Source organism: Rattus norvegicus, chromosome 10, assembly GCF_036323735.1.
Source record: "Rattus norvegicus strain BN/NHsdMcwi chromosome 10, GRCr8, whole genome shotgun sequence".
Lineage (NCBI taxonomy): Eukaryota > Metazoa > Chordata > Mammalia > Rodentia > Muridae > Rattus > Rattus norvegicus.
Genome location: NC_086028.1, coordinates 78,059,871 through 78,085,784, shown reverse-complemented (window position 1 = coordinate 78,085,784; position 25,914 = coordinate 78,059,871). Strand labels below are relative to the sequence as shown.

General features: G+C 37.6%; 1 pseudogene; it reads left to right on the top strand.

Annotated features, from left to right (window-relative positions):
• The first annotated feature begins 24,006 nt into the window (after positions 1 to 24,006).
• On the top strand, positions 24,007 to 24,999 carry Ldha-ps29 (lactate dehydrogenase A, pseudogene 29; annotated as a pseudogene).
• The last annotated feature ends 915 nt before the right edge of the window (positions 25,000 to 25,914 follow it).

Sequence of the window (25,914 nt, the reverse complement as noted above, 5' to 3'; positions counted from 1 at the left end):
TGTTCACATAATTGAGTTTATCTAGTCAAAAAAGCTAATTGCCATTACAAAATACTATCAATGCTTTATTGAATGTATAATATTATTATGTCAACAGTATATTTTGCTAAAAATAGTGAAGTAAAAATGATAGCACTCAACAACAATAGTTTACTTTCATTGAGTATGAAGAACATGCTCTGTGCTGTACAGTGCCCTTTCTGTTTTCTTTTCTACTTAGTTGAGTAGTTAGAATTTTGGGGATGAGGGATGGATTAATTAACAGCATGTCTTCCCTTTGTCCAGATTTAGAAGTGAAGGAAATCTAGTAGAAGGAAGAGAAAGGGTTAAAGCAAAATATCATTTTACTGTTTCCAATGTTTGTTGAAAAACACAGCTTCTGATTTGCAGCCAAACAGTTCGGCTAATGCTTTCTCTTTAAAGTAGACGAACGTCTCTCTCACTCACTGACTAAACTGGACACAATGGAAGCATCCCTAACAGTGCAAATGTCTTCCCCATTATTCTCCTAGCAAGGCAGGCAGCACAATGGGATGGATGTTGGCCAGCTCTGAAGAGAGAGAGCTCCACGATGGGCAAGGACATTCATTTCTCCACACTGGCTAGCCAGATTAGACTCTGCTCTATCAGGAATATTTTCATAAGGAGATAGAGAATGTAAAGTTATTTCTCTAAAGATTTTTTTCTAAGGAAGACCAAACTTCCCTTTCTCAAGGGCAGTAGAAGAGAGGGCAGAGATGCCTTTATCCAGTGAATATCACAGTGCTATGTAATGAACAAGTTTAGCAAGCTAAGTCTTTTTTTTTTGACAAAGCTGGTTATGCCAGAAATAGCCTTCCGATAGACAATATAAACCTGAAAGCTTTTATTTTGTCAACCTATGTATAAATGATCATTTAGTAAACTATTTAAAGAACATGAGTGAATTTTAATCTTATACAACTTGTAAAATACAAATAACTTTAAGTACATATATTTAGTATAAATGAATAATTAATACTGAATTCTTCCAAAATACTGATCAGAATAGGTACTTGTAAGGTTTAACTTTTTGTTTCAGTTCTTTTTAACTAGAGGGCAAGTTACACATTCAGGTTAAGTGGGAAATGGTTTTCCAAGCATGGACAAAGACCTACCCAGTAAGTTTTATAAACATAAGTAATATGTATGTATATTCTGAGAGAAAAAGAAAATTTCACAGGAAATTGGTGTCTGGATATTGAACAACGACATGAGACTTATACTAGGGAAAATGGAGGACGATCACATCAGGATATGCTAAGGGGATTTTAATCCCTTCTGAAGTCATTAAGGCTATCTTTAATTAAAAATGGGGAGTTATTGGCACAATACAGCATCAACTTACCAGCCAAGATATGGCAATTGTTGAAATAATGATATGACTACTTGTGAGGTGACTAACTACTTTCTGATTGGATAGAGGACCCTCTCCTCCATGGAGATAAAAATCACTTCTTGTTTTGCAAACGTGGTCAAAGGCCTATGTCTGGAGAGATCTTAAGATTGTTTTTTCCCGTGGAGGGTATTTGTTTTGCTGAACATTCATGTTGTCTGCCTTCTAAATATTTTTGTTTCTACCCACAGATAGATGTTTCAGTCTTCATGAGAGAAGCTTCTACTGTAGAGCGGGTGGTACCTAATATACACTCACAACTGCCCAACTGGCTGAGGAAAGTTGACAATGGGAGCCCTTAACAAAATGTTTCTATCACCCTTTTTAAGGTGCTTCTTGGAAAAAAGGGTAGAAAGAAGGTGAGAGTTAGAATATGAGAGCGGCACTGTGTAATTCTGTCTCCTGCAAATGGCCTCATAGTTGCAATCAGGAAATACAGAAGTTGCAATTCCCCATACAAGCGTGGTACAACCCTGGACTCTTCAACATCTCATGTTGGATAATGTGATGGTTTGTATATGCTTGACACGGGGAGAGGCACTATTAGGATATGTGGCCTTGTTTGAGTAGGTGTGTCACTTTGGGTATAGGTTCGAAGACCATCATCCTGGCTGCCTGAAAAGAAGTCTCATAGCAGCTTTCAGATGAAGAGGTAGAACTCTCAGCTCCTCCTGCACTATGCCTGCCTGGATGCTGCCATGTTCCCACCTTGATGATAATAGACTGAACCTCTGAACCTGTAAGCCAGTCCCAATTAAATGGTATCCTTATAATAGTTGCCTTGGTCGTGGTTTCTGTTCAGAGTAGTAAAACTCTAAGATAGAAATTGGTATGAGGAGTGGGTCTAGAGGAGCAGAAATATAAGGATGAATTAAAAATTTAAGAATCTGGAATCAGCTTAATAATTTGCCTTCTCATTCACCATTTCCTACTGAAACCTCTCCAGATACTTCTTCTCTCTCCTGGGAGCTTGGGGAATAATGAAGGCGTGCAGTGGAAACCATATTTCAAACTTAAGAAGCTAATGCTTTTGATTATCTGGCAATGAATTAGGTCACCCAGTGTACATTTTTTATACAATTTGGGGGAAAACCAGGAAAATTATTTTGCTAGTTTGTTGTTCTTAATATTTCTGGACAAATTGAAGAAGGGAAACAATGAGCTGTATTATAAAATTAAACAGCTCCAGGTGCAACTAAACAATCTAAAGGTTTCCAAATGTGCCCTTGAAGAGAATCTTCTCTCTAGCAGCCATAAAGCTTGAGTTGCAGAAAATCAAACTGAAGCCCTCATTATAATGTTGGCTGAATTACAGTGAAAATTCTAGTTTCAGCCTCAGAGGGTGTCAGCAGGTAGAGTCAGGGCATTAATTGGCAAAGAATGAGTAGTAGAGGAAGGTAATTATAAGGCCACATGACCAGTGGCAGAAATGAAGATTATAAAGTAATATGAATGCTTCTGTTTTGTTTTGTAAAGAACACATTTGTATAGATATTTGTGCTTTCTTCCAATGTATTTAATATCAATCAGTATTTAATTGAGATACTAAAAGAATGTCCCTAAGGGACATTGACTATTGTAAATTTACAAAAGTGTTTGTGATCATACCAGGAAAGGTTGTATCATGTTAGCCATATTGGTGACCTGGTTATTGTTTCATTTAGACATGAGGTATTATTTGTGTCAAGTTGACAAGGAGTAGATTGTAATAGCTATTCCTGGCTGCCAACTTGACTATATCTGGAATGAACTACAATCCAGAATTGGAGGGCTCACCTGTAATACATATCTTAAGGCTGGAAGTCACAAGTTTCTGACTTGGATCTTGGCATGGATATCTTGAGGCCTGGTGGCCGTGAAAAGCTAGGCCAAGGCAAGGTGATGACTTACAGTCTCTAGCCCAACGAACACAACAATGGGCAGCTGTGGATGGGAAGTCCATGAATCTAGCAGTTGCTCAGTCCCACAAGGTTAGTTATTTCAGCTGCTCTTCTGTAAAAGTAGGTTCCAACAGATGTGCTGGCAAGGAAGTGCAAGCAGGCAAAGAGTAAATCTTCCTTCTTCCAACGTCCTTATGTAAACTTCCAGGAGTAGGTGTGATCTAAATGAAAGCTATGCACCACCATGCCTGGATCTGAGACTTGCTTTGTTCCAGGCTGGCCTTGAACTAAGGCATCTCCTTGCTTCAGTCTCCTGTAATTAAAGGCCACTAATACCTTGCCTGGGCCTAGCTTTTCTAAATTACCTGTATGAATAACATGGTCTAGGTTAAAGCTTTGCAACTGCATGTAGTAAGAGGGAAAGGATACTTGAGGAAAAGAAACATGTCACATCTAGGGTCCTTCTTACAGCTCATATCCTTCGAAACACCCTTGTAGGTGAAAATAAGGTTTAGATAAAGGTTTTACCTATTAAAGTAAAGTTGGAAAGGATCACTTGAAAAGTTATCTCATAAAAATAAAACCAGAAAAGAAAATATTTGCTGAAAACATTTATATACTTCAGTGTTCTTTTCTAGATGAATAGCATTCAGTCCACTATCATTGGTTACATAGGTAACAGACACAGGGTTCGGGGGGAGCTTTCATTTTTTTGCTGTCTTGTTAATGACAAGTTAATGATCAGTAAAGGATGTGGTTCATAATTTCAAGATAGATGTTTTATGTGCAAACAAGTTATGGATACATAATACAGCATAAAATGTCTATATTTTGTAAATAAGGTGAAAATTTAAAAGTTGTGAAATGAGCTATACAGAATTTATGCCCACTACATTTTTATGTGTGACATATCACAGTTTGATGGATTAGAGTGGTAAGAATTGGATGGCATAAGATCTAATGGGACAACACTTAGAGCTGACCTGTGTGGCCTGCCTTTTGCTTTGTCTCGTGGTAGCAGATCCAGTGTATTTGCTCATGCAGAAGATAATAGTTGCTAATCAAGATAGCTTACTTGCAAAGTAGTAACCAGGACACCTAGGATGGCTGGTAGCACATTGGTTGAAATGTCCTATCAAAGTTCATTTTGTTTAATATACACTAATAAGAATAGAAAAAGATAAAGAGGTGTTCAGTGAGAAGAAATTACCACCAATCAAAGAGGTTATCAGCAAGGAAATGAAAATCACAATTTTCAAGACATAGTGTCTCTCTACAATTTAGAGCTCACTGACAGGGAGGTGAACTCTCATTGGAGAAAATTATGTTAGAGTTGTTAATCTCAAACATGGAACATTCTTGGTTACCAGGAAATAGGAAGTGGAGATATTTGAAGTTATGTCTTTGTCACAGAGGAACTATTGACAGAATGAAGGTAGAGATATGCTTGTTTTCAGGAAATATAAGAGGACTATTTTTTATGCATATCATAGGTTGTCAAGATGATGTGGGGCTCATAGGGCAGAAAAAATTCCACAATACTTGGGAAGGCTTAGCAAATGAAAACTTATGATTTAAAAATATCAACCCTTCAGTCTCTGCTTCACTTCTGTCCCTGCATTTTCTTTAGACAGGAACAATCCTGGGTCAAAATTTTCATGTCCCCACTGTTGGACATTTTTGCTAATGTCATTGTCACTGAGTTCCAGTAGCTTTTCATATCCCACATCTCTGGGACTTTCTAGAGGTTACCACATCCCCCACACTCCCTGCTACATATTTCCATTCATTCTCCTGAGACTCTGGGCTTCTCTCCTTTCTCCTCCCATAACTGTTTCTGTCTCCATTTCTCTTTCCCCACTCCTCTCACACCCATATTCCTCCCATGATTATTTTGTTACCCCTTCTATGTGGGATTGAAGTATCCACACTTGGGTATTCTTTCTTATGGTCTGTGAGTTGTATCATGGGTATTCTGCACTTTTGGCTAATATCCACTTATCAGTGAGTAGAAGCCATGCATGTCCTTTTGGTTCTGGTTAACCTCACACAATATTTTATGGTTTCATCCATTGGCCTGCAAAATTCACTGAAGGAAAGGCCATCCAGCGATTGGCTCAACTTGAGATTAACCCCATGTGCAGGCACCAAACCCTGATACTATTTCAGATGCTATGTTGTGCTTACAGACAGGAGTCGAGCATGGTTGTTCTCTGAGAAACTCTATTAGCAGCTGATTAAGACAGATACAGATACTTACAACCAACTTTGAACCCCTATAGAAGAGTTAGGGGAAGGATTAAAAGAGCTGAAGGAGATTCTAACCCCATAGGAAGAACAACAGTATTAACACAGATCACTTTTCAAGCTCTAATTCACCCAGTTTTCTTTTTACAGTTAGGTCCTCATAGATTGATTTCAATACATTTCTTCTGTTTTGATTATACTTCCCTTTCATATATGGGCACAATTACTCTACTCAGGAAGCAAATGCTTTAAATAAAATTATCAAGTTATTAATAATTTTTCAGATCACTCATTTTAATTAAAATCCTAAAAATGGAAAAAATCTCCTCAAAATTATTCCTTTATGTTTTGTGTGTTTATTGTTTGTATAATCAAAATATATTGTATTGTTTCACTGCTACCATTTAGCATATTTGCCTGAAATAACAAAATTAGTACAAATATAAATATTATCTTCATCTGAAAAGAAATATTGTATTTGTGAAGTGTATTTGAAGTGTAGTCAATGTCAGTGATGGAATAGCTCATGTTAAGTTCAAAAAGTTGGCATCTGAGGTACAATTGCATCTTTATTCTAAATTGCTCTTGAGATTCCTCTTAAACATTGTAAAACCTCAGGGAATATGAGAAATAACACTCAAATCAAAGCTTGCTCTTGGCTCATGGCCCAAATAGTTCATTGATTAAGTATGTTTCATTTACATTTAGCTTTTAAATTATGAGACAAGAATGAATTCTGTATCCAGGCATGGCAACACACACACACATTAATGGTGAGTTTCTGGAGGTAGGTTGAGGTTTTGACTTACAAGACCAGTGCCTGGCATGCAGCTGGTGTTCAACAACGGTGTGAGTGATCTGAGCCTGAGGCAATATGGCAAGGTAGGAGGACACATGAGACTCCTAATGCAGGGGACTGATCTCTCATTCCATGGGAGTTTCTAGCTCTTTTCATTTGGAATATGGTCATTGTTGGAAAATCCTTGATGTGGAATTAATTCTCCATGAAGTGAAAAAAATAGAGGCAGAAATAGTAATTTTTAAAAGTATCTGTATCATTAATTCATGCATTATAAATTAGTAGGCTTACAGCTTGGAAAGCAACCACTATGCCAGCAACAAGCTAGCTCTCAAGTGTCTCACAGCTCCTTCAATTACATTTCAAAGATCATATGTCACTGCAACTTTCTACCTTTGTTTAGTACTCTCCTGCCTTGGAGTAGTGCACCAAACAGCTCCAGAATCTGGAAAGGCAGGCACAAAACTCATCTTTGAGAAAACAATGATAGCAAAACCAGCAGACAGTAGAGTGATGTCACTTGCAGCAGTGTATTATGACATTATCTTGCCAGTTTAGGACAGTTTGTTTGGTTTAGGGTAATTGCTGATATACTTGACTTGGGATGACAGTTATTTTATACATTCACCAGATAAAGTAGACTTTTCATATTAAAAACTCATATCAACATCCAATAAATCAGAGTGTTCCAGTGGGGCGAAAAAGAAAAAAAAAGAATTTGAATTGTGTTGGCAGGAAGAATGGAGTATTACTGATTTTCATGCTGCCACATTCTTATAACATCAAAATCAGCTGAACCATCAGAGCTTGGTTGTAATTAAGCTTAAAGCCCTTTAAATACGATAGCTCGAAGTGTAATCATTATATGTTATTTAGATATTCTTCTTGATCTAATATTTTTGAGTTTTGCATTACATATAAACATATTCATGCTTCCTAGAAATAAGAATATATGAGAAGAATGTGGATTTATTTTTCTTCCATGTATTCTTTCTATTCACTTGGGAAGTCTTAGGATTAATTCATACTTTGAATTACCCATAGTCACTTTGTCTGCAAGTCACCACAACTATAAAGTTGCCACTTTTCATGGAGTCAGATTATTTTTTCAGAAAAGCTATTGTCTAAATTTATCTATTTAATCATTTTGAATTTACACAAAAAGTACTGTAGGCTGTTTTACTTCCCTTATGAAAGTGTAGGGAAATTATTATAATTTACATGGAAACTGTGAGCCTGGGGAATGATCTTACTAGGAGGCTTTCAGTGTTGGAATGCCTCAGTGAGAAGGAAAGGACTCTTTGAACATCCTTTCTCTTACCCATCTTCAGTCATCCACGATGTGACACATTATTTGGAAAATTGGATTATGGATGCAGGGAGAAGACACTAGGCAACTATTCAAGCCAATCACTGATGTACCATTCTGGTCCAGCAACAAAAATGCAAACATCTCTAACATAGTTTAAAAAAGACCAGTAACATTTTGATTTGTTTTCCATTGCTCCTCTCGGAGTTGCCTAGCTAGCTAGCTTTCAGTGATTCTGCTTGTTTGCTCTTCTGTCAGAATGGAGAGCCACCAAAATCAAGCTGTATGTGTTGTGTCACTTCTTCTTAGCAATCAAGCAGATAGACCCATTTCCTCATTATCTCGTCTTGAACTGTGATACCCATTTGTATGGAGGGAGCCACCAATCTCTGTACAATTCATAGGTGGATAATGATGACACAGAGAATTGTTCAGCACAAAGTTGTGTCTTAATTGCAGAAGGGAATTTCACAATGCTTTAAGGGATGATTGCTGCTTTCCCAACTTTAGTGAAAACATAAAAGACGAAAACCAGAGTTTAAAACCAAAAGAAATGTCAAAAGTGAATCAAAACATGGATAGGGGAAAGCCTAGGAAGCCTTACCCCTATATAGAGAACTACAAGTAACTAAGCAATATTGAGGGGGTGAGGACATTCTTCCTCAGTGACGAGCATACTAATGGGTTATCTAATGCCAACCAGTCATTTCTGAAAAACATACAATGCATGTACAATTATACATGCACAAGCTATATTTATGGCATATAGAAAAATAAATGTATAAATACGGATACACATCATATACACATACATATGTATATATAACAACAATTAATGGATAAAGAGGTCACGAATTTGAAAAAGAGCAAGACATAGTATTCCGGAAGGTTTGAAGGAAGGGGCAGGGAGAAATGATATAATTATAATGTGATTTCTTAAAAAAAGAATTGTTAAAAATGACTAGCAAATATTTCCTTTCTACTACTTTTCAAATGAAAATGAAACCACAGATCTAATAAAATGCAGACTCACAGGAAAGCTTTACATAATTTCATACAGAAAGACAACACAAATCCAGAAGCAAGGGGACAACTCTCCTTCAAGCTCTTCGATACTAAACTGTATCGGCATCATGATTAATATTTTGATATTCTCTTGAAGGTTAAGAAACTGTTAATCATATGAAATACATGCTAATTTCTTGTAGTATTTAACCATAGCTGTTAAAATAGTAATAGTATTCCAGTCAAATGAAAAATAGATACCTAAAATTCAAGAAATTCTTAATATATAATTGTAAATCTTCCAAGGTCTAAGAAAAACAATGTCACCAAAATTAAGCATGCCTGGTTTTTCTCATAGTTTAAAATCACCATGATCACCACCACAATAACAACATCAAGCCTCTGAAAATGCCATAAATGAAAATAATTATTTTTGTTGTATAGGTCAAGTATACATGCAAAGAGAGTAAAGTAGGTTATTCCAGAATTGAACAGGTTGCATTTTTCAGTTACTAGAACTGATTCTTTGAGTCCACTTGGAAGAACCATCTGGCATGCATCTTCGACAGGAAGGAGTAGGCATCAAAACAATTCATCCCAAGGCACAAGGAACCAATTTTATAAAGGACTTTAAGCACTCAGGGTTAAATGAAGTTTGTTTTTAAGAAAATAGATTGTCAGTAATTGTATATATAATAAAAATGTTGAAGCGTAATGAATTCATAATTGGATTATTTATCATGTAAACTGGTAAATGGGAACCATTAAGGAACAGTTCATTTGAACTAGTGATGTAATGGATGAATGCGTCTACAGCTCAGTGAGAGATTCTGCCTTGACCTTGTGCAGCGCTCTAGGAATCGAGTGAGTCTTAGAAACAGACATAGGTCTCTCTTGGTGAATTTAATATCTCCAATATTTAGTTCCACCTCTGTAACTTTGCTTTCAGCTCTGCAAAATACTGGGTTTCAAAATCATGTCTGATTTAAAAGTTAAAAACTTGTCACCATATGATTTGTATGGTACTGTATGCCCTTGTTTGTAAAGTACCTATCTATCTGGGTTTCAGCAAGCAGGAGTAAAAGGCACCATGGATTTAGCTCCTCTCACATAAGGTAAAAAGTTCCAGTTATGTACAGATAAGAGGATATTTATAATAATCTCGGAACACAGGAATGGGGGTGAAATACCTTCTTGAACTTCAAAACATTAAAAACCTACATTAAATGTTAAGAAAATTGTTTTTTTTCTGATATGTTGTTTTTCTTCTACACATCTGCCAAAGTAAAATGATTGCCCAGAGCCTGTGATTTCGGTTGTGGGACTCGGTCTTCCTCTAACAGTAGATGCACTTCTCTTGAGGGTACAGTTCTGTATCAGGAGGACTAGACTTTCAATGGTTAGCTAGAAATGAACCAGTGAGTAGGAATCACAGCAACACAATATACAGATGATGACATATCATATTCTAGACAGCAGCAGTAAAGCCAAAGAGACCAACCAACGCATACCTAGACCACAGGGCTCAGGCTGCAGTTCACAGGATAAGGTTGACAATTCTGTCTGTCTTAGTAGTTCATTAGTTAAACAACTTTGGAGCCTTGGAGCCAAGCTTAAGACTCCATTCAGCTAACGAGGAAAGCTGTGTTACCTTGAATGTTTGTCTCTATGCTGTTGAACTTAGATTCTAGCCTAAGGCGCCATATATGGTATGCCACAAAATTATATACTCGCTGCTCTGTGCTTATCTTTGTTTTTGATTGTATATTTATTCTGAGACCTAAGACAGTTCTTCTTAGTCTAATGTGGAATAAAGAAGCCAAACAGATGGGGACCCAGATACTAAACAATGTATCTCATTTGGAAAAAATTCTAACAAATATTATACAGCAAATGCTATCTGTAACTACTTAAAAATAGAATTAAAATAAAGCAAGAGAAAAGACACATGTGATCCTGCTTCCCTGATATTCAGGGTTGAAAATCACACTTGTGACATAAATGAAATCATAAAGAAGTAAACATTCTAATGACTTAAAATTGACAAAAATGTCATTGTGTGAGAATAATACTAGTCTTGCCATAACAAAACCAATATAAAATTTAGGCAAATTAATAGACATAACAATATAGCTCAGCATGCTTTCTGGTTATAATATCAACATAAATATTTAATTTTCTTTCCTAGCATCAATAATAAAATAGTACTTATGATTAAAATTGTCACTCACAATAATAGCATGGATATACCTACAGATGATCTTAACAAAAGGGACAGATTCCTAGGTGGAAAATAAAATTGTGTTTTATTTCTTAAAATAATAGAATCAAATCCTCTATGAGAGAAATCCAAGTTACAGAATGAATGTATCCTTATCAAATATATACATCCCACCTCTCCATGCACACATTTAATTCTAATTACATTAACATCTAGAAAACACATTAAATCGAATGTAATAAACTAAAATTTTTATGGAGAAGAAGTAATGTCTGAAGGACACCAAAATCAATTCTAAAAGAGTAACCAAGACTGGAAGGTTTCCCATCAAATAGTAAAATACATACTAATCCACTAACAGCTATATTAATGAACTTGGTTGTGAATGTAGATTCATGTTAGAATATCTGGTTACCATGAGTGAACCCTAGATTAACTATCCAGCATCATGAAATACTAAAAGCTACCCTAATTAGTAAATAATGGTATTGGCATAAGTAAACAGTTTAAGAAGACAAAATAAGAGGCTCTGATGTATACTGAGGTGTATATTATAACTTTTTCAGATTAGAGGAGACATTAGAACTTTAAAAAATTGACCACCCCACAAGTCTTGTTGGTACATTTGGTCTTAAATTTCTTTAGAATACCAAATACAAATAGATATTAATAGTTTCATGTACCTGAATGTTAAAAACAAAACACAAAAATACAAAATTTTAAATTTCAAATTTCAAATTTTAAATCACAACAGAATTGCCTAATGTCTTAGTCAGGGTTCCTCTTCATGCACAAACATCACGACCAAGAAGCAAGCTGGGGAGGAAAGGGTTTATTCAGCTTACACTTCCACATTGCTGTTCATCACCAAAGGAAGTCAGGACTGGAACTCAAGCAGGGCAGGAAGCAGGAGCTGATACAGAGGCCAGGGAGGGATGTTACTTGCTGGATTGCTTCCCCAGGCTTGCTCAGCTTGCTCTCTTATAGAACCCAAAGATGACCAGCCCAGGGAGGGCACCACCCACAATGGCCTGGGTCCTCCCCCCCGCCCCCCTATCTTTAGTGGAGAAAATGTCTTACAGCTGGGTCTCATGAAGACATTTGCACAACTGAAGCTCCTTTTTCTGTGATAACTCCAGCTTGTGTCAAGTTAACACACAAAACTAGCCAGTACGCTTAAATACCTGAAAAATGCCATGCAATTTCATGAGAACAAAAATAGTACTAAGGTGCTTATAAGACATTACCATAAATGTATATATTATTAATTGTTACAAGATACCAATCAGTAATAAAACCAACGAAGTATACGGTTTATATTATAGAAGATGTACTTGTGGATAACCTAGAAAAAAATATTATGAGAAAGACGAGTAAAAGATTATGACTGGAATGAAAATTACAGAAATGAAACTAAGTGTAATGATTAAACTTATACTTAACTGAAAATAATATACTGAGTCAAGACAATGAAAAAAGATGAATTATTTTAAAAAATCTTCTAAACTCAAGCATTGGCCAAACATCTGATGTGAAAGGTACAAAGCCCTAAACGTAGGAATTGGATGCAGTGGAATATGGAAAGACTTCTCGTATTTACAGATTGAGAGAATAAACACTGCTAACATTTATTACCCAAAGTGATCTACAGATTCAATGAGATCTCTATCAAAATTCTAGTAACATTCTCCACAGAAACGGAATTGTAACCTTAAAATTATATATTGAAACATAAAATAGACGAAGAAATCCTAAGCAAAAATGTAACCCTGAATAGATCACACCACCAGGCCTCACATTCTTCAAATTTTATAATTGACCCAGCAACAAAAACCACTATTGTACTGGTACAAAAGCAGGCATGCAGACCACGGAACAGACAGTAGATCCTAGATGACTGCATCCATGATTCTTAGCAAGGTGTCCTAATCAGATATTGGACAAAGCAACAGCTCCTTTAACAAGTGAGATTAGAAAACCAGCCATCCTCATGGGAAGTCTGGAACTAGATCTGTCAGTCTGCATAATGATCAATTGAAAATCAAAGACCATAAGACTTTAATGTAAGACTCCAAACTTTGAAACCACAATTGAAAAACACATCAAGATACACACATGAGCAATGACTTTCTGACTAGGACTCCAATAGCCCATGGGGTACCAGGAAGTATTGCAATTGAGAGGACATAAATTCAGAATTTCCTGCGCAGCAGAAGAATCAACAGCACTAAGGGACTTCCTATAAAATGGAAGACATTGTTTGGCAGTTATTTGCCCAATAAATAAGAAGAATACAACCAATAAAATGGTAAATTAAATGAAGAGATAATTTTAAATAAAATCTGGAGAAAATTTCAACCTTTGTAACTACCAGGAATATTGTAAACTACATCAAAAGTCTTTCTCATCCCTGTCAGAATAACTATCACCAGGAAGAACAAAAAGAAAAAGTAAAACTACCTATTTTTTGAGAAGGCAGGTAAATCAGAGCCTTCGTATTTTGATTGTATGAATATAAGTCATCTTAATTGTGCAAATGAGTATGGAAGCTTGTAGAACAATTACAAATAAAACAACCATATATCCTGTCCATAAGGCTTTGGGGGTGTATGTCCGACATTGTCAAGTTCAATATAGGAATTCCTGTATAGCCATATTTATTTCTGCACTGTTGATAAAAGGCAATTTGTTCAATCAGCATAGGTACACATCAGTGACTGAGTGAAGAAAGTATGCATGTCTATGGATGTTATTATACTCAGTCATAAAGGAGAATGAAATTATGTAGTTCTCAGGAAAGAAAGATAAACTAGAGATCATTATGTTCCCTGAAATAAGACAATATCACAAAGACAAGTAACATGCATTTTCTAGGAGAAATGCAATATTAGAATAGCATCAAAACAGAATAGAGGCACCAAATATACAAAGAAAATAGAAGGTTGGTGGTATAAGAGAGAATACAGGGCCTAAAGTACTTTAAAAAAACAGCCCTTGCTAATACCTTGAGTTTTAAATTCTGGTTTTCTAATTATGAGTGAATAAAACCCCACTCTTTGAGCCATTAGTTCTTGACAACTCTATGGAAATCCTCATGAACGAATGCTTCGAATATTTTCTTTTCACCAAGTTTTCTGGAACCTGGGGAGGAAAGAATTTACTCTGTTCAATAAAAGGTGAGCTTCATGAGCACAATGCTATGTTAAGCTGTTCATACTGTATCAACCCTTAGGACTGATAGGGGCACCCTAGAAAATGCTATCTTTCCTGGAAAGTAGTCAATGGCAAATATTCAAACTGTTTATTTTTAATCCTGTTAGTTTACAAAAATAAAAGGGTGGAGCAATCTGAGAAAGTAAATTAAAGAGGAATCGAAGGAACCCTTTTTGACTGCATCCACTAATGATGTCATTGAATTTCCACAGGAAATCTTACTAGTTTGTCTCTAATCTCTACTGCTTTAACTCATAACTAAATGGAGACTGTCAATCAACTTAAGAACAAGTTGTAGTCTCCATAGCAAACGCTTGTTTCAGAGTAATCATCGTGCATGTAAAACTGAGGATGAGTGACAGATTTAGTTTCTTTAATAAAAGCAGAGAGATGAAAGGAAGATTCTTCACAAAATTGGCCTTTAAGATATTAGGGCAGAAGACAGTAAAAATAAGACTTTTATTAACTTCCATGGACACTCAAAACTTAGCATTTGTACAATTAGTCCAAAATATCATTTATGTGATTTAAAGTCATGTAGCCAGGATAAGATCTATGAAGAATTAAAAGCCTATTTTCCTATAACAACTGTCTTTTGTATCTGTCACCATAACAATGTACTGGCCAGAAACAACTCGATGGAGGAAAGGTTTATTTGAGCTCATGGTTTCAGGGTATTTCAGTCGTCACAGTGGGGAAGAGCTTGCAACTTTAGCTTCTTTAAATGGGGGCAGAGCAATGAGCATGGAATGGTGCTTGAGGCAGCACTCCCACTTTCAAAGGCCTGCTCCCAGTGCCCCACCTCTGCTAATGAGGTCCTCAACTTCAAAACCAATGCCAATATCTGGGGAGCAATGTTAAAACACAAATGTCTGTAGGAAACATTTTACATCAAAACCATGATACCTGGAAGGCCTTATTAAATTTCAGATTCCTGAGAATTACCTTTGATTTTAAGAATTAGAATTCCTTGCTATGACTTGGGTCTCTGAGTTAAAAAAAATACTCATGGACAATTTTGTATATAGTTTGCCTTACCTGGGATATTTTCCCAATATGATTCTATGCATCATAGATTTAGAGAACAGGGGTGCATTTATACATGTTAATTAGCCAGAGTTTATATATGCATACATATGTATGTACACACATATACTTCAAAGCATGATAAATTGCATCCATCATTTATAAAAAATGAATAGTTTTCCCAGGGCATGTGAGAATGGCTAGAAAAAGATGCTTATTTTATACAAAACCCAAGGTTGCATATTTCACCAGGGTATCTCATTAATCAACGCAAGAATTTCATCAAAGAAAGAGCAGGATTAGAGAATCCAGGGAAATGAGACACATGTTATGGGGATCACTAATCTCACACCCAAGTACAGGTATGTGTAATAATGGCAGTTCTTCCAAAGTTGGCCAAACTATAAATCTTCCTGCATTAGTTCCTTTCTACAAAACTGCAACAAGATCCCTGCCCAATACAACTCAAGAAAGGGCTTTCTTAGGTTTGCAGTTTGAGGATATGGTCCTTCATGTTGATGAATGAATGGTGTTAGACGAGTGAAGATTCTGTGCTTAGCAGCAGAACGTGATGATGCTAATGCTCATCATCCAGGCCTCCTTTTAGCTAATCCATGAGAGTGATGCTAAACACAGCAAAGACGGCTAAGGCTCTTCTTACCTCGATTAAACTAATCTAGGCATGTGCATAGCCCAACCTTTCTTATGCAATCTCTCCAAGGCATGTTCCGAGACGTCTCCTAAGTGATTATAGATCCTATCAAATTGGTAATCAATATTGATCATCATGCCTATCATGGTATGATTAATGGCTTTAAGCTTTATCTTCCAAATCAATTTTCTACAAAAAGAAAGTAAAATAAAACAGTGCAGTTCCATTCAGTATATCTTTGGGTGATAGTAGAAGGGCCCCACCAGGAAACATTACCATGATAATATTTAACTAAAATAATGATGTCATTATGCATAAGGCTGTATTTTTTATTTGAAGTGTCATGTTAGGACTTTACTATATGTCTTTTTGTAGGTTAGGTCAGAGATTATCAACCACATGAATGAGATACAAGAATGATCTTAGCTATGCCTCTCTTCCCCATGAACTCGAAGACTAGCAAGTAGAAGGGCTAATGTGCAAACACGCAAATTCAAATGGATTTTTTAATAAGCATTTTTTTTAATAAACAGCAACTTTAGATCAAGACCTGAGCTACAGCTTTGCCACGTGTATAAAGTGTATAAAAAGGAGAAGCAAACACTCCAATGTTGCTCTCTCACAAAATGGATATAAAACTAATAATCTGTATATTGGAGAGGTGTCAGAAGTATAAAAATTACCCATCTTGGTGCCCTAAAATTCCTCACAAGAGATGTTGATATGCTACAATGAGTTCTATCACCAAGACTTTGAAAACCTGAACTAGCACACATTAGAAAGGAAGACTGGGGAGTAACGAGTTGCTATTAAATAGAACTCTGACACACGGTGACGTATGTATTATTTTTCAAGGGACAGAAGTGATTTCACTCCTAGAAAAGAATGGAGAGTCACTGCACAGAACACTAGGGGTGTTTATAAAAGCTTGGAGAAACTCATTGACTGCCTGAGCATTGAGGAGACTTGAGGACAAGCTACGTTTGGGGGCTGACAGTGCCTTTAGATCTGCTTTTCTGTCTTGGTTTCCTTGAGCATGAGCTAGAGGAAACATAATATGATCTGGCTGCCTAGGGCAAGTAAGACCCAGCTTCTTGACTAAAAAAGAAGTTGATGAATGAAACCTTCAGTTTTCCATCAAGTTGTAGTCTGATTCACCAGTGTAAGCATGGGAGCGTTATTTTGGGAAACAGCTGTGACTAAGAAAATGACGTAAACATTTGTCTCAGAAAACTCAGTCTCCTTAGGACATATGCCTAGTGGTGAGAGAACAGAGAAAATAAAGAAATTAACCCTGGCATTGTGCCTAAAATAAGCCAACAGTGCATGTTGAATATCTTAATTTCATAACACATAGATTAAGCTTTTAGGAGTGATGATTGTTTTTCTGTATAAAAGAGCTTCTAACTGAGACTCAAAGGGTTTAAATTACATTTCCCAAGGATTTACAAGAAGTAATTGATGAACAGGTAGCAAAAATAATATCTTTTTTAAAACCAAGACAAACATCAAATATACTATGCTTCCAAATATTTCATATATTGTGTGACTATTGCTTTATATTTTCATTCATTTAAGAATTACATTAGAGATGAAAGAATCTTTAAGAACACCATTTCCCAAAGGAAGGGCTGGCTGTTATGAGAATTTTCCTGGAGAGAGAACTGAACAAGCTTTTTTTCCCATCACCCATATAGCAATAATGACATATTACGGAAAGGAATTCAGACAAAACTAGTTTAGTGAACCACTAAGTTTGTCAGGATTACCTGCTGGATAGTAGGGAGGGTTTATTTACAGAAGCCTGGGAGGATCAAATGTAGATTACAGATGAAAAGTCCATCACAGCATATATAAAGATTCATGAAAGTTTTATCAAAAAGTATTTTCACAACTTGCAGGTAGCTTAACCAGTTGGAGAGTCTCTTCTCTCCAGTGGTTGATACTACTTTTGTAATAACCTTGAAGAGGAGTCCTATGAATCTTATAAGTTCCAGGGACTTCCTGTGACTTGTGAGTTGTTTACTTTGATCCTATCTTTGTTTAGTTCCATAATCTTAAAGAGTGTCTCCCTAGGATGGAATGTTTTATTAAGAGGAAATGAATACATAATGTTGACTCTCATTATTATTCAAGCATTTCAATATTATGATTCTTCTTTATTTCAATATCAAAAACTAAGGGACAACTTTCTCATTAACTACCATCTAAAGAACTGTGGGTGGACTGTAAATGGACTCCTTACTTTATACTTCTAAACTCTTGGGATTCAATCACAGTGCAAGAAAATCAACAATGACCAGGCAAATCAAGTCACTGGTTTGATGTATCTGCCTGTTTCTTCAACAATTTACTAGGCAACACACATCTATAAGCACCCCCTGTTATGGATTGATTCTAGTGGTACTTGGGTTAATTTGGTTCCAAAGATTACACAAGAACCATCTGCAGGGCACATGCTATGGGTCCCTGCCCTAGTTGGCTTTGATTGGTAAATAAAGTTGCTGGTGGTCAATGGCTGGACCGAGAAACAGAGACTGGTTGTTTAGTTTACTGGGCAAGGAATTCAGGGGAACATGGAGAACGAAGAGATACAGACTTGAGAGCTGTAGAAGACAGAGTACCAATTATGTAAGAGCTGGGGAAGAGCATCCCTAGGGGGATCTAGAATAGCAAGGATGGAATATAGATTTTAGTAAGTAATAATTGAGGGGTATTGGAGAGGAGAAATTAGCAACATGGAAGTTAGGGAGAGGTCTAGCCATTGAGATGATTATAAAAGTAGAAGGCTGAATGTGTGTCCTTCATTTGAGAATCCAGAGCATTGATGGTATTGAGAAACTCATGCCACCACTGACAGGGAGATTAGAGCAGATTAATCAGTTACTACATCACACCCTGCCCTCCACCCCCACATACAAATTATCAAGGATATAATGAATTTCAGTCAGAAAAGCATCAGGTCTTCCCAGCATCCCAAAATAATTAGGGTATCCATGGTAGAATTTATAAAAAGAAAAATTAGCATAACTCTTCATTAGAGATCCGAAGCAAAGCCTATATACCAGGCATATACCACAGCTGCAGATTTCAATGTTCAAATTGCTGATAGCATAGTGTCTCAGAATTTCAAAGTAGTATGTCCTGAAGCTTTGAATTTAAAAATAATTCAAATAAGATGCTTATTGGGAAATGTTTTTAAAATATTGGGTCAGGAATAAACTATTGATCTCCTTTGTGAGTTTCTCAGTTTTCTAACTGAACTCCTTCTCTTCCATCATATGGTCTGTCTTATTTTTCTTTCTGGATTCTTTTCTATTCTAACCATCCTAAGGAAAGGATGGGGAAAAAACTGAGTTTATTTACAATTGTGTTTCGTGCTTGCATGCTTTGTATTTAAGACATTAAAATTAGGAAATTAGATAGAAGCCTGCCAGCCAAGGCAATTACTTCTATCCATTACACTTGAAGACCAGATTACCCCACTTCATGAAACAGTTTCTCTTAATTGTTTCATGCTTCCCATAGTGACATTAAATCCAAATAGCCACTTCATTCTCCTGACAATGTACTGTTTGAACTATAGGGTGTTAACAGTCTTTTTAGCAATCGTGCTTTTGACTATCCCTTTTCTTGCCTGATTTCATCTGAAATACTATGGCATACGAGTGCTATCTAAATTAATGCTTGTCATATTCTTAAACACTGTTTCCAGATATAATTTATCTATCTATCTATCTATCTATCTATCTATCTATCTATCTATCTATCATCCATTCATTCATCCGTCCATGCATCTATCTACCCCTTCACAGATGCTTTCAAGCTTCATCTAATGGAATCAGACAAATAATGTTTCTGCTTGCTTATGCATCTGTCTTACCTAACATGGATATCACTAACTGAATTAAATTATATCAATCACATATAAATAAAATCAAACAAAATTAATATTTAATTTTTTGAGACAGAGAAAAATTCCCATCATTGTATCAAGTGCTATTATTGGTTTTCTGTTTGAAAGTTTGAGACAGAATCTGGCTATTGTAGCCTCCCACGACCTAGACCTTATCACGTAGATTAGGTTGACTTAAGACGAGAAATAATTGTCCAGAGTGCTGGAATTTACAGATATGCTTCTCTATACCTGGTTCAGAAAATCATTTTGAATAGTTTTGCCTCAGGGTTCTCTTGTACTTGATAAAGTAAGTTTTTCATACAAGCTAGAATTATGTGTTTGTGAAGGGTGTAGGTAATTAAATGCAAACCAAAATAATCCCTGGGTATTTTTACTATAGAATAGCTCATTAGACACTTACTTATTAGCGTCTACTTATAGTGACATAATTCTTGTCGAATGTAAGCCATGTTTATTGCTGGAATCCAAGTAGCCCTCACGTGGATTTCATACCAAGAATCAATTAAGACAGGGTCAGTAAGGTCTGTTATTTAGAATGGTGTGTGTGTGTGTGTGTGTGTGTGTGTGTGTCTGTGTGTGTGTGTGTGTGTAAGAGAGAGAGAGAGAGAGAGAGAGAGACAGACAGACAGACAGACAGACAGACAGAGAGACAGAGAGACAGAGAGACAGAGATTTATGGGAAAAATTACTTTCGGATTTCAGGAGTTTCTGTTTTAGTCAAAATTTAAATAAATTGAGCTGAGGTTTCCAAACTCCTTAAGGAAAAAAGAGTTATTCATAACAAGCAGGAAGCATGCCTAGCTAGAGTTTAGAAGCTCCTATGGAACAAAGAGGATACTTCTGTGATATTTAGAGAAAAATCTTATTACTTTTACCTATTTTGAAGCACGAATTCCTTCCCAGTATGTTCTTAGTACTGTGGTGCCTAGATAGAAGACTCTGTCAGAGACATGCACAGCAGTAATATCTGGGAGTGGGGGGGAAGGTTTAGTGTCTTATAGAATACTGGTTAGCTCAAAGAATGGATGGCTTTTGTATTATCAGCATCAGCCATAGCAGAACCTGTGGAAATAAATCCTGGTGGGAGACACGACAAATAGAAATACAGAAGCCAGAGAGAAACTTCTTCTGGGAAAAAAAATACCATGCAGTGAAATCTGACCACTTCTCTGTGGTTATGTCCATGAAAAAAAGTAAGTTGAAGTCTCTTAGTCTTTATCAAGAAGAACCATGAGAAACTTCTGTTTGGAGAGGGTGACAGCTAGTGCTGACTTATAATTGTTTTAATTCCTGAGAATTAGTGACAGGAGTTGAGTGCTACACTTTAATGGGACATTTATATCACCCTTTTCCAATCTTACAGAACATCATAAAAAGGGGGTGTGACTGAAAAAGGAAGAGTGACAGTCTGGGAAGGATTACTGTGGCAAAGGAAGTCACACCCTCACAGAGGGCATGGGGACCTGACTTACACAAGATGGACCTGTTGATAAGTGCCGCAGCTTTCCTTATGGAGCCATCGGCTATTAATGGTTGCTGCGGTTTTGTCAGTAGTAATGGTTTTAATGAGAATGAACCCTTATCACTCATGTGGCTGCCGGCTGATGAAACTGTTTGGAATGTATAGAGAGGTGTGGCTTCATTGGAGGAGGTGTCTCACTGGGATGGGAGTGTCTTTAGGTTGTCAATGCCCTATTCCATTCCCAATTAGTGCTCTCTCTCTCTCTCTCTCTCTCTCTCTCTCTCTCTCTCTCTCTCTGCCTTCTACATTGCAAATAAGGGGATAAATTTACAGCTACTGTCCCACCACCATGCCTTATTGCTGCTACCATTGTTCATACTGTGATAGTTATAGATTTTAACTCTGAGATTAAGCCCCCAATAAGCATTTTATAAGCTGCCTTGATCATAGCATCTTCTCAGAGGAATAGAAAAGTAACTAAGTAAAAAAGAATCCACTGGTAAGTTGTGTGCTCCAGTAAATAACTTTCGACCTACACCCTAACAAGGTAACCTTATTAAACTTACCTGTTTCAAAACAAACAAACAGACAAGGGCCAGCATTACCACTCCTGGGCATATACCCAAAAGATACATCACTATAGCACAAGGACACTTGTCTAACTAAGTTCATAGCAGTTTTATTCATAATAACCAGAAACTGGAAACAACATAGATGTCCCTCGTCTGAAGAATGGATAAAAAAATTGTGGTTACAGAATGGAATACTATTCAACAGTTAAAAAAAAGATATCATGAAATATGCAGGCAATTGGATGGAAATAGAAAATATCCTGAGTGAGGTAACCCAGCCAGACAAGCATGGTGTATACTCACTTGTAAGTGGACATAAGCCATGGAGTAGAAGATAACTATGCTATAATGCACAGACCCAAAGAAGCTAAGCAATTAGGAGATGCCCAAGTGAGAATGCTTGACTCCTACTCCAAAGGAGAAATACAATAGACATCAAAGGTGAATGGAGGGAGGGATCTGGGTGGGAGATGAGGATGAGGTGAGGAGGGTTATGGGGATGGTAATCAGGTGTGTGTTGTGGGGAGGAGGGCTAGGAGGGAGAATGGAAACTAAAGGGAGGGCGTCTCTGGGACTAGCTGATGAACTGAGACAGGGAAGTCTCCTGGGAGTTAATAAGGGTGGCCCTAGCTGAGAGTTATAGCAGTTGGGGATATTGAGACTGACATGGCCACCTCCTGTAGCCAGCTGGGACTTGCAGTGGAAGTAGTGGGACAATAACCCACACACAAACTTTCAACCTCAAATGTGTCTTGCCTGTAAGACACACAAGGTATGCAGTGATAAAGATGGAGTAGAGATTGAGAGAACGACCAACTAATGCCTGGCCTAATGTGAGACCCATCCCGGGGGGGAAAGCCAACCCCTGACACTATTTTTTTAAGATTTATTTTATTTATGAGTACACTGTTGCTGTCTTCAGACACACCAGAAGAGAGCATTGGATGGTCATGAGCCACCATGTGGTTGCTGGGAATTGAACTCAGGACCTCTGGAAGAGCAGTCAGTGTTCTTAACCACTGAGCCATCTCTCCAGCCCCCCCCCCGACACTATTAATAGTACTCAGCTATACTTGCATAACTGTCTTCTGAGAGGCTTCGTTCAGGAGCTGATGGAAACAGATGCAGAGAGTCACAGCCAAACATCAGACAGAGCTTGGGTAGTCTTGTGGAAGACTAGGGGATAGGATTGAGAGAGCTGGGTGTTCAAGGACACCAAAAGAAGACCTATAGAGTCAACTAACCTAGTCTCATGGGAGCTCACAGAGACCAGGGAGCAGGCAAGGACTAGCAAGGACTAGCCTCCTACATATTTACAGTAGATGTGCAGCTTGGTCGCCATGTAGGTCCCCTAATAATTGGATCAGGGGCTGTCTCTTTTGCCTGCCACAGGATTCCCTTCTCCTTGCTGGATTGTTTTAGTGGGAAAGGATGCACCTAGTCCTGCTGCAACCAGATGTCTCAGAGCAGGGTAGCACCTAAATAGGGGCTTCCCTTTCCTGAGAAGTGGGGGTAATGGGAAGAGGCGTTTGTGAGGGGGGAACTAAGAGGAGTGGAGAAAGGGGTCTGCAATCAAATGTAAAGTGAATAAATAAATTAATAAAAATAATGTTGCTAGATTTAACAAAATGTAGATTATTTAATCTAATTTTAATAATTTGAATTAAATAAACAATAACTTCAAAAGTATGCATTTCTTTTTACACTAAAAATATCCTAGATATTAGATAGGATAAATTCATACTAGAAAGTAATTAAAACATATATCTAGCTTTGAAAGAAATATATTCATTCCTACAAAAAAATCCAATAAGTAGACTCTCTGGGCTGAAGGAACAGTGACTTTGCCTTCCTACTCCATTATTTTTTATTATTTTTCCCAGAGTTTCAAGTGTGGGTGAAGAATAGAAGTCCCTTCAGTCTAAATGCACTGTGATAAATCCATCCAAAAGGTACTTTCTTTGGTGGCTGAGAACTAGACAGAATGATATTTGGCGAGGGGAGACCAACCAAGAGTTCCCGATTGGTCCCTCAATGCTAGGTGTACCTATGTATGCCAAGACAACAAGGAAACATGATCAATCTACCAGCTTTGACAGACCCTATGGACTATCAAAAATACATAATCTGACTATGCTCAAATGGCATAAACATTCAAATGAGCACATCATTGCTCTTGAAAGTCATACTTGTGGAGCCACTGTTGCTGAGCCCAGGTCACACTGCTGCTACTCTCCTGTCGCCCCCCCATCATGCAATGGAGGTCTCAAAAGATTCAAAGACCAAGATGGCAACCCTCAAGCTGATGGTGAATCTTCATAAGGAAGAACAGGTCCCCCAGAACAAGGTTATAGTTGTTGGGGTTGGTGATGTTGGTAAGGCTTGTGCCATCAGTGTCTTAATAAAGGACTTGGCAGATGAGCTTGCCCTTGTTGATATCATGGCAGACAAACTAAAGGGTGAGATGATGGATCTCCAGCACGGCAGCCTTTTCCTTAAGATACCAAAAATTATCTCCAGAAAGGCTATTGTGTGACTGCAAACTCCAAGCTGGTCATTATTACAGTGGGGGCCAGTCAGCAAGAGGGAGAACCCTGACTCAATTTGGTCCAGCGAAATGTGAACGTCTTCAAGTTCATCATTCCCAACATTGTGAAGCACAGTCCACAGTGCAAGCTGCTCGTTGTCTCAAATCCATTGGATATCTTGACCTACGTGGCTTGGAAAAATCTGTGGCTTTCCCAGAAGCTGAGTTACTGGAAGTGGTTACAATCTGGACTGAGCTCAGTTCCATTACCTGATGGGAGAAAGTCTGGGAGTTCACCCGCTGAGTTGTCACGGGTGGGTCCTGGGAGAGCATGGCAATTCCAGAGTGCCAGTGTGGAGTGGTGTGAACGTTGCTGGTGTCTCCTTGAATTCTTTGAACCCAGAAGGGGGCACTGATGCAGATATAGAGCAGTGGAAGGATGTTCATAAGCAGGTGGTTGACAGAGCATATGAGGTGAGCAAGCTGAAAGGTTACACGTCCTAGGCTACTGGTCTCTTTGTGGCAGACTTGGCAGAAAGCATAATGAAGAACCTTAGGCGGGTGCATCCCATTTGCACCATGATTAAGGGTCTCTATGGAATCAATGATGATGTCTTCTTCAGTGTCCCATGTATCCTGGGACAAAATGGAACCTCAGATGTTGTGAAGGTGGCACTGATTCCTGAAGAAGAAGCCTGCCTGAAGAAGTGTGCAGATACCCTCTGGGAAATCCAGAAGGAGCTGCAGTTCTAAAGTCTTCCCAGCATCCTAGCACTTCACTGTTCAGGCTGCAGCAGGGTTTCTATGGAGACCACACACTTCGCATCTGAGCTGTGGTTAGCACAGTTGTGTTGAGGTGATCTGGGAAAATCTCAGTTCCCACAGCTTTACCCTGATGCTCAGTGGTATTTGTGTAGTGGTAACCTAGCTGGTGTGACAGTCCCACTGTCTCCAAGACATGCTACCAACTGTGTGCAGGCTTTGATTATCCAGTAAACCTGTCACCTGTACACCCTCACCAAACAGGCTTAGGCCATTGAGTTCCCAACTAGTTGTAACCTGGATCCAGTGCGTAAGTCTGTTATGTATATCTTGTTCATAAATATTCTACAGGATATCTTATGTATTCTGTGTCTGTAGTGTACACTGACATTGCAATATTGACATGTAAGATCTGCATATGGATGATGGAACCAACCACTCAAGTGTCATGCCAGTGAAAACACCAAAGAAAACTTGAACAGTGAAAAAACAAAACAAAAAGAAAGTCATATACTCACATCTCAGGTAATAAAACCAAAGACAGAGAAGTGGATCGCCACTGCACCAAGTTGCCTCACTGTTCAAACTGAGGAAACCAAGGCAAAAAGCCATATCCCCAGAGGTAGCAGATGCAAAAATTCTTGTTCATAAATAAATGCTTTCTTAAAAAAATGGTTCATAAGTAAGAGATTGGCAGGTTGAGCAGGAGGTGATAAATAGAAGTGGAAGAGGGTGAGAGAGGGCATGAGTAGTGAGAATGCCTAGAATCCATTCTTTTAAGCGTGATTCTTGGAATAATCAAAATGCAAGTGGCTTTAATATGTTGATTAAGGATAACTAGTGTTACATTGTAGCCTATGATGCCCTTATACATTGACATGGTGGCATAGCGTAGAACTGGTAGGG